This window comes from Sorex fumeus, unplaced genomic scaffold (assembly GCF_029834395.1).
Source record: "Sorex fumeus unplaced genomic scaffold, SorFum_2.1 ptg000039l, whole genome shotgun sequence".
NCBI classification, from domain to species: domain Eukaryota; kingdom Metazoa; phylum Chordata; class Mammalia; order Eulipotyphla; family Soricidae; genus Sorex; species Sorex fumeus.
In genome coordinates, this window is record NW_026606096.1 from 17,440,001 (window position 1) to 17,453,193 (window position 13,193).

Here is a 13,193-nt window from a genome sequence, read left to right on the forward strand (position 1 = left end):
CTTTCCGTGCCTTCTTCCCTCCCCCTTCGCCCCCTAGCTTGTCTCTTCTGTCTCCCCCGAGGGCCCCAGAATCTCCCCCTCTCTTGTGTCTCTCCTGTCTCTGGCTGTGGATGCGCATGTGCGCAAGGGAAGAGACTCAAAAACGGAATTTGAATTTCTTCTTTACACGTTCAGTAAATAAATTATTAACCATCCTCTCCCCCCTAAAAATGATCAGTTTGCAAACTCCAACAAATACCTAAGGAGGAAGATAGAAAGGTGGGGGAGACCTGAGGGAGGAAGGGGAGAGAGAAATATTGGGGAGAGATCTTTATATCCATCTGTGGCTGGCAGTGCACCAGGAGTATTTACTATGTATGAAGAACTGAAAGCGATTTGGTGACAAGCACCAGAGCGTGTGTTTAGTGATGACTGTAGTCCTGCTGGATTGGCAACGTGTCCACTGGAGCCGGCCTCCACTGAAGGATATGAGACTTGCAAATCTAATTTCTGAGAGCAACAAAAATCCTAGAAACCCGACCGAAATTCTTGTGCCCTTTTCTGTTGAATTTTATTTTAGCATTTAATATTTAGAGGATTTGTGTTTATTGTTATTTTGTCAGCTTAGAGCTTTAAAATATTTTTTATACACAAAAGCAATATATATATATTTCCTTTACATATATAAAAGTATATATAAAAGATATACATATATCTCCTATATATAAGTATATATAAAGGAGATATATATATATATATATATCCTTTTTACTCTTTCAGTTTTATTTCTGGAATTCTAGTACATTCTCCACCAAAGCTCAACAGAATAGGAAGTCTGAGCAGGCCCAGGGGATTCTGTAATGAGGAAGAAAGGACATGCTAAAAAGGGGTGACCTGAGGGTCACAACGAATGTACAGAGGGTAGGGCGTTTGCCTTGCACACGACTGACCTGGGTTCAATCCCCAGCATCCCTGACCACCACCAGCAGTAATTCGAGAGTGCAGAGCCAGGAGTAACCCCTGTGTGTCACCATGTGTGACTCCAAAGCCAAAACAAAACAAAACAAAACAGATTTGTTTTTTCTTCTTAACTTGGTTTTTACTTTTGATGATATCAACCTTTAGGTTGAGGTAACTCTATTATATTATTGTAGTGTTAAATATCAAGCTATAAAAACTGTAATACTAAAAATAAAATACAAACAAGTCACTGAGATCAAGATTTGATTAATCAACCATTGTCCTTCCAGCTACATAAACATGCGAGTCTTAAAAATGAAGTTTGAATTTTTTGAACCTATAATCAGTGTACATAGAGTGAACAAATTATTAAAAATGTTTTCCCAAGAAACTGTCAGTTTGAAACTCTTAACAATATGCTTCATACGAAAGAAGATCTGAAAATAACAACATACTTCAATAAGAAGAAGATATGAGGATAGGTGTACTTTAATCTTTAAATTCCCTAGGAGGGATTCAAGACTAATTATCTACACTCTTTGTAGAAGATAATACAGTGATTTTGCTTCTATTTAATGGAATAGCATCCAAACAGGGGAATTACTACCTCTGAGAACAGAAATAGTAATGTCCACTTCTCTATGTAATTTTTCTACTATTTATCAAATGTTCATTTGGGAAATCAACTTAGGTTTTATGTGTTACAAAATTAAAGTGGTTATTCCCCAGTTCTGGTTGTTTTTCGGTTGCAAAAGACAGACTTTCTATAAAGGTGAAACTTAAATTACACAAGACTCTTAAGACAAATTACTGAATAAGGAAATTCTCCAAGCAATATCTAGGGTAACATTTTTTTTTGAAGGACATATTTGTTGTTTTTGTTCAACTTATTGCTATATTTTAATAAAGAACTATATGTGGAGGACAGTACAGTGCTTTGATGTAATTTCTAATAATGGATCCTGATATATGATGGCACTAACAGGAAGAAGTAAACTATTTTAAAAAGCCTTATTTGATGCAATTTTTTAAATCTGAGCAGTTTTTCTAAATTTTTTTATTAGTAAAACACCATGAGGTACAGTTATAGACTTACAAATTTTTGTGCTTGGGTTTCAGTTATACAATGATCAAGTACCCATCCCTCCACCAGCGCTCATCCTCCACCACCACAGGTCCCAGCATCCCTCCCCCTCTCTCCCCCATTCCACCCTGCCTCTGTAGCAGGGCATTCCCCCTTGTTCTCTCTCTCTTCTTTTGGGTCCTGTGTTTTGCAAGAGAGGCATTGAGTGGCAATCATGTTTGGTCTATAGTCTACTCTCAGCATGCTTCTCCCACCCTGGAAAGATCCTCACAACACCCTTTATTTGGTGCTCTCTTCTCTATCTGAGCTTCCTTTTCCTCTAGCATGTGTAGCTGGCCTCCAAGTCATGGAGCAAAATTCCTGGTACTAATCTCAGTCACTCCTGGGTGTTAGTCTCCCATTTTGTTGCTTTATGTTCCCCAGATGAATGCAGTCTTTCTGTGTCTATCCCACTCTTTCTGACTCATTTCGCTTAACATGATACTTTCCATGTAGTACCACTTGCATGTAAATTTCATGACTTCATCTTTTGTAACAGCTACATAGTACTCCATTGTGTAAATGTACCAAAGTTTCTTTAACCAGTCATCTGTTCTCGGGCACTCAGGTTTTTTCCAGATTCTGGCTATTTTAAACAGTGCTGCAATGAACAAACAAGTGCAGATGTCACTTCGACTATGCTTTTTTTTGCCTCTCTGGGATATATTCCCAGGAGTGCTATAGCTGGGTCAAATGGCAGATCAAATTCTAATTTTTTGAGAATCGTCCATACTGTTTTCCAAAAGGGTTGGACCAGCTGGCGTTCCCACCAGGAGTGAAGGAGGGTCCCTTTCTCACCACATCCTCGCCAGCACAGGTTGCTTTTGTTCTTGTGGATGTGGGCCAATCTCTGTGGTGTGAAATGATATCTCATTGTTTTGATCTGCACCTCTCTGATGATTAGTGATGTAGAGCATTTTCTCATGTGCCTTTTTGCCATTCGGATTTCTTCTTTGCAAAAGTTTTTGTTCATTTTCTCGTCCCATTTTTTTATGGGGTTGGGTGCTTTCTTCCTGTGGAGTTCAACCAGCACTTTGTATATCCTTGATATCAACCCCTTGTCAGATGTGTATTTGGTGAATATCCTTTCCCATTCTGTAGACTGTCTTTGTATTTTGGTCACTGTTTCTTTTGAGATGCAGAAGCTTCTTAGTTTAAGATAGTCCCATTTGTGTATCTCTGTTTTCACTTGCCTGGCCAGTAGCATGACATCTTTGAAGATACCATTAGCTTCAATATCATGGAGGGTTTTGCCAACTTTGTCTTCAGTGAACTTTATGGATTCCGGTCTGATGTTGAGGTCATAAATCTATTTTGATCTTACTTTTGTGCATGGCGTTAGGCAGAGATCTGAGCCCACTTTTTTGCATGTAGCCATCCAGTTTTGCCAGCACAATTTATTAAAGAGGCTTTCCCTGCTCCATTTCACTTTTCTTGCCCCTTTATTGAAGATTAGATGATCATATGCTTGGGAGGAGATATCAGTATATTTAACTCTGTTCCATTGGTCTGAGCAGTTTTGTTTTATTCGATAAAAGTCTTTTTAAAAAATCTACTCCTTTTTAAATAGTAAATTTAAATCCTTTTTTCTTTAAAGATGTGGAAAGGATCGTGTCTCAGTGTTAGCAAACATTTTAAAATGTTTCCCTCTTTATTTAAATACTTAGTGTGGTTTACAAAGTTGTTATGATGATTTGTTCCAGTTGTTCATGATAATATATTCTAACCCCAATCCCACCACCACTGTCACCATCCCTCCACCATTGTCTCCATTTTCCCAGTCACCCCTCAAGCCTGCCCCTATCGTGGGCCCACAAAAAATTTTTTATATTGCATATGACCAATAAATGGCTACCAGAATGATCAAAAATATTTCGTTAGAAGAAAGTTTGTGAAAATGATTGTATCTCACTATGGGGACATTAAGTCCTTATCTGAGGGTTTATTGACTATGCTGTTGTTTCAAGTTAAACCTCTGTGTTAATGTTTTTAATAGTCAAGATTGGTTATTGGTTGACTTCTATGTTCCATCCCATCCAATTTGGTGTGCTATTACTGGAATGTCAGCTTTGTAGAGATTGGAAATGCTGAGATTTCTTGACTATATTAACTGTATAGCCTTTATGGATGTCAGTCATTGCTTTATATTTATTGGTTTAATTTTTAAGATGTAGAAAGGGAAGATAAAAGTTCTGCTAAGGTAGCAAAGTTGTTTTCCTTTCCTTTTCCTTTTTCCTTTTCTCACCCACCCCCCGTCTTTTCTTCTTTTCTTTTCTTTCAATTTTGTTCAGTTTTCAATACTGTTTAATGGTAAGGCTTCCCACACACAACATTCCAACTATACACTCTCCACCGGAGTATCTGCTTCCTTCCACCATTTTCTCAGGGTGCCACCCCTCATCAAACATAGCATACCACCACCAGGCTACCTCACCATTCCCCACCGCCCCCCCCAATATCCCTACCATAGCGACTTTGTTCTATAGACCAGGTTTAGGAACTTCTGCCTTTGGCCTTTTGTGAAATCCCTATTATGCTTCTTTGTGGTCCACATATGAGAAAATTATTCTGTGTCTGTCCCACTGTTTCTGGCTGACTTCATTCTGCATAATATAATCGAGTTCCAACTATGTAGCAACATACTGCATGGTTTTGTCTTTTCTTATAGCCAAATAATAGTCCAGTGTATGTGTGTGCGTGTGTGTGTGTGTGTGTGTGTGTGTGTGATCTGTTCTTGAGCACTTTGGTTGTTTCCAGATTTTGGCTATCGTGCATAGAGTAGCACAGTTCTTATCAGTCAAAGACAATGATATATATACCAGGACCTTAAAATTATAAGTGAGTTGTATGGGGGAAGTGGCTCCATGCACACAGTTCTTTAGACTATTTTTTAAAATTGATGTTGTTCCTTAAAAACAATTGGGATGTTTCTTTCCTTTAATTTAAATCTCCTTGTTTTAGTTCTAAATGTTGTTTAAATGACAAACTGTCGGTATTCTAAAAACTCAATGCAGCAATAAGCATCATAAAAGAATTTTTTTATTGGGTTCAAACCTAATCAACCTAATCTGTCGAATATTTTAGGTACACAAGTTTGTTCCTGCCCACCCCTCTGAAAAAAAAAGGTCCAGGGGACTGGAATGAGAGCACAGCAGGTAGGGCATTTGCCTTGCATGCAACCAACCCAGGTTTGATTCCCAGCATCCCATATGGTCCCCTCAACACCGCCAGGGGTAATTCCTGAGTGCAGAGCCAGGAGTGATCCCTGTGACCCAAAAAGAAAAAAAACGTTCAGGCCATCTCTGAGTCAGTCTGGGAAACCTCCTCTGCCCCTTCCCCATCTCCCATACTCCTGGAAGCCCTAGCAGCCACTCCCACACCCCAAAGCCACTGCCATGCCTCCAGCCTGATGTCCCATTTAAGTACTCTGGATTTTCTGGATCTTAATCTGAATTCACACACACACACACACACACACACACACACACACACACACACACTCCATATATGGTTCAAGATATAAGATACAAATATCTCATATATTTGTATCATGAACATTTTTCAGAACATCTGATTTACAATCACATTTTGTCCCAAATTATTGGTGTGCTTAAGACAAAGTTTTTGATATTTGTGTTTACTTTGTTTATAAAGTAAAATGCTTTGGTTAGTAATTTTGAAACCCTTTTGAGTTCAATACCTATGACTTTACACAATGAACAAGTATGCACTAAAGACATGTTAGAAAAAAACAATTTTGAAATTTAAAAAAAAAATTGGATTGTCTTAGTGTTTGTCTCTGCTACTGAACAGAAGGGAGGGGGAGAAATATTGTTGAAAATTTTTCCCGTTGTTATTAATACATCCTCTGCACCTAGTGAAAACTCTAATGATCTATATTACACTCTTTCAAAAAGTTGTGGGTGAGTTACATATCAAAAAAATGTTGTTTAATTGAACTATTTCTAAATTTTAGATCATCGTATTAGAACAGAAGAGAACATGAGGATGAGTATTTTTATTAGAGATATGTAAATTTTGATGTAAATTCATAGTTTGAACATATATTCTTCCCTTGTGTAGCTCGAACTCCTCAAAAAAGTGCAACAAACTTAACATTGCTTTTTGAAATGAATTTAAATTTCTAAGCTAATATTTAATAGTTAATGTTATAAATTGAGTCAGCTGTCTAAATATAGCTTGTTGCATTTAAGTGGAAATGAAAGGGAAATAGTTTATTTTTGGTATGTTAGTTTGTTTTGAATAGTCTTTTTAAAAAGAATGTTTAGAGAAGTGCTCAAAGCATAAGCCCAGAAGCAAAAGTTGATAACATACTATTAAAAAATGCATCTGTTATCATAATTTTACTCTCATCTCTTTCATTTGTAATTTAACTTTTTAAGATACAATCCAGCAGGTAGAAAAAGATATTAGATCATTGCTCTACTATACATTATATGAATTTAAATTCAAGTTTATACACAATGGGTAAAGTAGAATAAAAATATGACAAGAATCATCAGGATAAGGCATAAACTGAATATATGGCATATATTCCAATAAAAGGTATATATTGAAAATATATATTGAAATAAGGTAACACATACATATATATTTGTATATATAAAATCCATCAAAACTACAAAGGCTGAATTATTTATCCTGGTATTTGAGATAAACACATGGACTTGATTTGTGGTGTTCATAATTTATGTAACTCCCACTTAATTTCTGATTTTCAACCCTTCAATAGAACTTATTTTTCAGTATATTATGATATACCAGCTATTGAAGAGGTGAGCTATTAGTCATTGACTCACAGAGATTACTGAATTGTAGTTGTAGCTGTAGATAACTGCATATTTGTGCAAATAAGTATTTAACTACAAGGTAGTATTATTTTGTTAGAAATAAACTTAAATATGACTTAGCTGATTTGACTCCCAGTAGTGCATATGGTCCTCCAAGCACTTCCAGGTGTAATCCTTGGGCACTATGAAACTATTTAATAACATGGAGCAATATAAGAGAGAAATTCATAACTGAGAAGTAAACTCGAGGGACTGGTGAACATTAAATTAAGCAAAAGAGATGGGCCAGAAAGAACTGGGTAAATAATTCACAGGGAGTATAATTTTTTTTTTAAAAAAACTATACATAGTTCAGAATGACTGACGTGTGTAGAAAGTAAAAGAGAATGCTGCTGAAAATATGGTTAGAAAAGAAAGTTACTGCTCTTTACATGAATAATCTGGAAGCAACTAGATACTATAAACTGGGAATCGTGATATCATTGAACTGCTGTGAAGACAACTGCTGGCAGATGGCATTGAGAAATAAGACTTTGATCATTGTGAAAAAGCACATTTAAGAGATATTTAGGGCCCAAATCAATGGTGATCTGATAAATTGAATTTGAGAGTGGAGAGATCTATAAGGAATAGTTCTCAGGGCTTGGCTTGAAGGCTAGAAATGATGACACTGATTGAGATCAGGTCTGCCAACCAAGAGAAATGTTCCCCAAGGAAACTACATTTACAAAAGAGAACTGTACATTAATTAGAGGTTTTAAATTTATAAACATACAAGCATCTAGGGCTAGAGTGATAGCACAGTGGTATCAGCGGTAGGGTGTTTGCCTTGTACGCGGCCAACATGGCTAACCTGAGTTCGATTCCTCCGCCCCTCTTGGAGAGCCTGGCAAGCTACCAAGAGTATCTCGACTGCTCGGCAAAGCCTGGTAAGCTCCCCATGACGTATTCGATATGCTAAACACAGTAACAAGAAATCTCAAAATGGAGATGTTACTGGGCCCGCTCGAGCAAATCAATGAACAATGGGAGAACAGTGATACAGTGATACAAGCATCTAATTATGACAGAGCATGTAAGTATGCATTAAAACAAAGAATATTAAGAATATTTCTGGCAAATTTGGGGATTTTCAGGTTGATTAAGAAAGAGACCAGGGCACAGAAGACTACAATACACTCTTTATTTAGGTGGATGACAGAAAAGTTTTTCTCAGTAACACATCTTGCAGAGATAGCAGTATGGGTCTACTATTCATAAGATGGTTAGGGGAAGAGGACTCACAGGGAAGAAGGGAAAAATAGAGAGGGAGCATAGGTTTCTACAGGTTTCCACTCAGCAGTAGCCTGGGGAGTCTTGAGTCAGAACTTCCATGGAGTGTCATCTGTTGTCTTCATGGCTATAGGCTTTGTCTCGTGCTAACGTTATCTATGGTTAGTAGAAGTTGAAATATGGCTTCTCAGGTTATATAAAGAATACTTCAGATCTGTAAAATACATGTATCTGGAACATAGTTAACACAATCAGATATATAAAAAGTTGGTGCTGTTTAGACTTCATGCTAATAGTCCTACTTGCTATGAAGAAACTTTTCAGCATCTGTATTGCAGACCATAATGCCTAGAATGAGAGAGAGAGAGAGAGAGAGAGAGAGAGAGAGAGAGAGAGAAAGGAGAGGTTCCTGCCATCGAGGCAGGTGGGGGATGGTTGAGGGGAAGGGAAACTGGGGACATTGGTGTTAGGAAATTACACTGGTGGAGAGATGGGTGTTGAAACATTGTATAACAAATTCAATCATGAGCAGCTTTGTAATGCCCTATCATATGTGATTCAATAAAGTTAAATATTTAATTTAATTTAAAAAAAAGAAAGGAACAATTTGGAGTCCATTTCATCTAGTCCACGGTGCCATCTTTGGCTTGTACAATAAAATCTTAGGGAGAAAACAGAATCTTAAGTTGGAGATAGAGATAGGAGATTCTTGTGGAATAAAAATGTCAGTAAGGAAAAAGGCGCAAGGATAGAGTTAATAAAACCAAATAAAGAGAAAATTTCAGAAGAGGATGGTTAAGAACATCAAATGCAACATAAAGGATGAATGCAGGGGCTGGAGCAATAGCACAGCAGGTATGGTATTTGCCTTGCACATGACCTACCAGTGTTTCATTCCCAGCATTTCATATGGTCCCCTGGACCCTGCCAGGAGTGATTCCTGAGTGCAGAGCCAGGAATAACCCCTGTGCATCGCAGGGTGTGACCCAAAAATAAAAAAAAAATGATTGCAATAGAGTCTGAAATGTGTCTGCCTCTTCGTCCTGGCCACAAGCAATTTAAAATGGTACTTCCACATTTGAGGACCAAATGGGAGGAAGGCAAAAATACCTTATTTTTGAAAAAGCCAGCCAGGAAAGAGAAGGCAACTAAAGAACATGAATGATAGCATTAAAATGAGAAAGAGTTGAGTCATTTTTTTTGTTTTTGTTATATTTCAATGTTGAACCCAGAAAAGTAAATTATAAAATAAATGGGTGTTAGAGTTGTATCATTATGAATCTGAAGACTTGGAATAAAATAAGTCACAGACTATATGCTTTCGGCTTGAGTAGACCCCTACCTTGAGGGAAGACAAGGTGACCACTTGTCTCTGTGGCATGGTGTTTGACGTATCAAATGGGAAACTTTATGGTCCAGAGCAACTAAAAGTCTAGGGCTAGAAGTTCCATAGTCAAAATTATGGATAGGAAAGTTCAGGAGTATGTATCCCTGTGACATTTACTCATTTCAGAAGGAGGGAGCCCACTGAGATTAGAAATATATATAAAATGGGAAATGAGATAAAGAGGAATTTGGAGGTCATCAAAGTTCAAGAATTTCTGGGTAATATTTAAGGTTTGTTTCAAATTTGAAGTTGAAGTAATCTATGTACCTGGATTATTTTTACCTCCAGCTATCCTATCAGAGATCTGGTAAGTCCAGCAATTTCCTGAGTCAGGAAGAATCAGATTATACCATAGCTCATTCTTGGATCTAATTCCTTTAATACATTTATATGTATCTGGGGAATGAAATTCAACAAACGAAGAAAGAAAACTAACCAAAACAAAGCAAGATCCAAGAACAGTTTATATTGCTCAGTTTATACATGACTGATTGAGATATTTCTTCAGATGCATGTGAACAATTTTGTTTCCCTGTGGGAAAATTTGCTCAACCTTAGGAATGAGAAATAGTTTAAGAACATAAAGCAAGTAGGTGAGGTCTGAATTACTTCTGTTTGCTCTCTGAATTGCTACATTATGAAGTCTAAGCCAAGCCTGAGAATTCCAAAGTAGGATGGGGTACTGTGGAAATGGACAAGATGAGCTCTCAGAGATGTGTGTCATAGATCACAGAAGTTTCACAGCTGTCAGTCATACCTGTCATTTACACTTGTCCAAACCAGAAATTTTGCCCCTACCACTTGAAAGGCGATGAGAAGGAAATAACATATAGCAACTACAGACATGGTGGTCAAGTCCTTTTAACTATACCTTGTGATAAATATATAACAGTACTCTGTCGTTGAACATTTAAAGAGTGTCAAATAAGATGAGATCTGTGGAGAAATACTTGTAGATTTACTAAATAGTTTCAATATTCTGGTACTTTAGAATTTTCTTCTGACATTTACTTATGTATGCATTTATTTCTTTATTTCCACTGGGGATCACAGACATTGGGACTATCAGCATCATCCTGGTTGCGAAGGGTGATTTGACAGCTTCATGCTTTCTTTAGAGACTTTTATTCTGCTTTGGTTTGATTGTTTTGGCCACACATGGCAGTGCTCAGGGCTTTCTCCTGACTCTGGACTCAGGGATGATGTCAGGAGGTACTTAATGGGCCATATACTATGTTGGGGATTGAACCAGATTGGCTGCATGCAAGGCACGTTTCTTAACCCCTGCCTGTACTATTTCTCTGATTCCATGGAAACTTTTTGAATCTCTGAACCCTCTCTGGAACCTGACAAATATTTTTTTCATAACCTGAATTTGTAAACTTCAAATTAAATGAAAATGGCCTGAAAATACATCTCATTTTAAATCAAGAACATATCTGTAAAACAGTGTTTGTGGTCTTTTATACAATGAAGATAATTTAATTGATTGTCTATATACTTGTACAATAACATTTATACCCGACACCCCTCCAGTGCTGAGAAAAACACTGTCTTACAAGGCAAATGTCCTTCCACTGGGACACATCCCAGTCCTTATACCAACATTGTAATGAAGTTGTCACTTTATGTAGGTAATTTAAAAAAGCAATTCAGAGGCTGGAGTGATATTATAGCAGGTAGGAACTTGTCATGCACCCGGCCCCTGACCTGGATTTGATTCCTGGGTAACTCACATTATTTTATTTCAAGTCTACAAAACAAATACATTCTAAGATGCTGTATTTGTTATTATGCTACCCTTAACTTTTCAAGTTTACACATTGGAAAAAGTCCTTACTTAGTAAATGATAGTCCTAGGGGAATTACATAACTTCACTGTTGTTGACAATTCCAAAACACTCTTTGTATAACAAGGTCAATGATCTTTCAAAGATTGTATTTGACATTAGTATCTCAAGGATGTAACTTTTATCAACTTGCCCTAGGGGAAACACTTTCTAAAAATTAATTTAATAAGATATCAACAAAGTTAAGACCACAACAGTTCAGGCATTCTTCAGACATATATACATTTACTAATATTCCAAATACAGTAAGGAAAGCATCTAATGATTCCAAGTTATATCCTTAAGTTTAAAGTATTTGATTACTTAGTTAGCATATTTCCAAAAATCATTCTTTGCACATAATTAAATGATTTAATTTTAAATTCCTATAGAAACTAAAAATAGCCAGTTTGAGGATTAAAACTTTGGGGTTAAACTTGCTTCTAAGAACATGGGGCTTAATGGAATGAACTAGACTTAGAATATGTCAGAAAGCAAATTGTTGCTTTGTGAAAGAATAGATATCTCAGTTATATCATATTTTTTACCCCTGATAAAAGAAATAAAAATATTTTTATGGTTTAACCATTAGTAGAATTTTTAGATGCATCCTTATATCTAATATTGAATGATTATTATATTTTAATATTTATCATATTCTCTTTCCAGCTATATAAACATGTCTAATGACAAATATTTCATGTCTTTCCAAAAGAAAACAAACCGGGTTGTGTATATCACATCTATATAAGGAAATGAGCATGGCTTATATTGAGCTTTAAATAGTGTTTATTCATGCTTATAACAAGAAAACAATTAACCAATGTAAAGTTCAGATGATTACATATGCCTTGGAATTTTGCTTTGTCTTCACTCTGAAGACGATGCAATTACACTTGTTATGTAATAAAACTTTTATGTATCCCTGTGCTGTGGCCTATTAAGTATTGAGAAGACTTAAAATTTTTGACTGTTTGACATGGAAGCTCTGTTCATCTACATTAAGTGACTAGTACATGTGTTTATCACAAAAATGTGACTCTTCATAGTAGAACTATGTATATCAACAGAGATCAATGTATCAGCAATTAGTCTGAATCATCAGGAATAGGATGGTTTTGCCAATACCAAAGTTACAGTCTATTCTTTTCTTCATCATGTTCAGTAGACTAAGCTCCGAGAAAATTGCATTGATTCTTTGACCTCCGGGGATATGTTCAGTTCATCTTGCTCCCTTAAAAAAAAAAGCAGCTGGGCGCTGGGAACAAATGTGACTCAATGCATTTTCGCAGTGGAAAAGAAAGGAGAACTACAAGGCTAGACTCTCTTTAAAAAGTCTCTACTTTGGCTTTTCAAAGGTCTTTTGTTTTCCCTTAGGAAAAAAATTCTAGGTATTGACATGAAAAGTATTTGACTGTTACAAAAGAAAGCCCAAAAAATATTAGTGATGTTTTAGCGATGAATTTCACCTCTCCATCCCCTTTTGTAAATAACAGTCCTTTTCATCCCGGACTTTGATGCTCCGGCGTTTCAGCCGGGTCTGACTTCGACCACAAGATGGCACTGACCTGCAAACAAAGAAAAACCGTGCATTGACTTTTCCAAAACCTTCCAAAATTGCCGGAGTCCAGGACCGTGCGGGACGGGGACTTACTTTTCCCCCGGTCGCGGTGCGTCTGCCTGTGTCCGACATCGCGTGCTTTAGATTTTAGTTGCTTTTCTTTCCAGAATTCCTAGGCCACGCACCTCCGAGGTGCAGATCCAAGGTGAGGTGTTTGGGTGGGGGAGCTCGCGCGCGGGGCGCCGTCACGTGATGCTGGGATGAGGTGGAG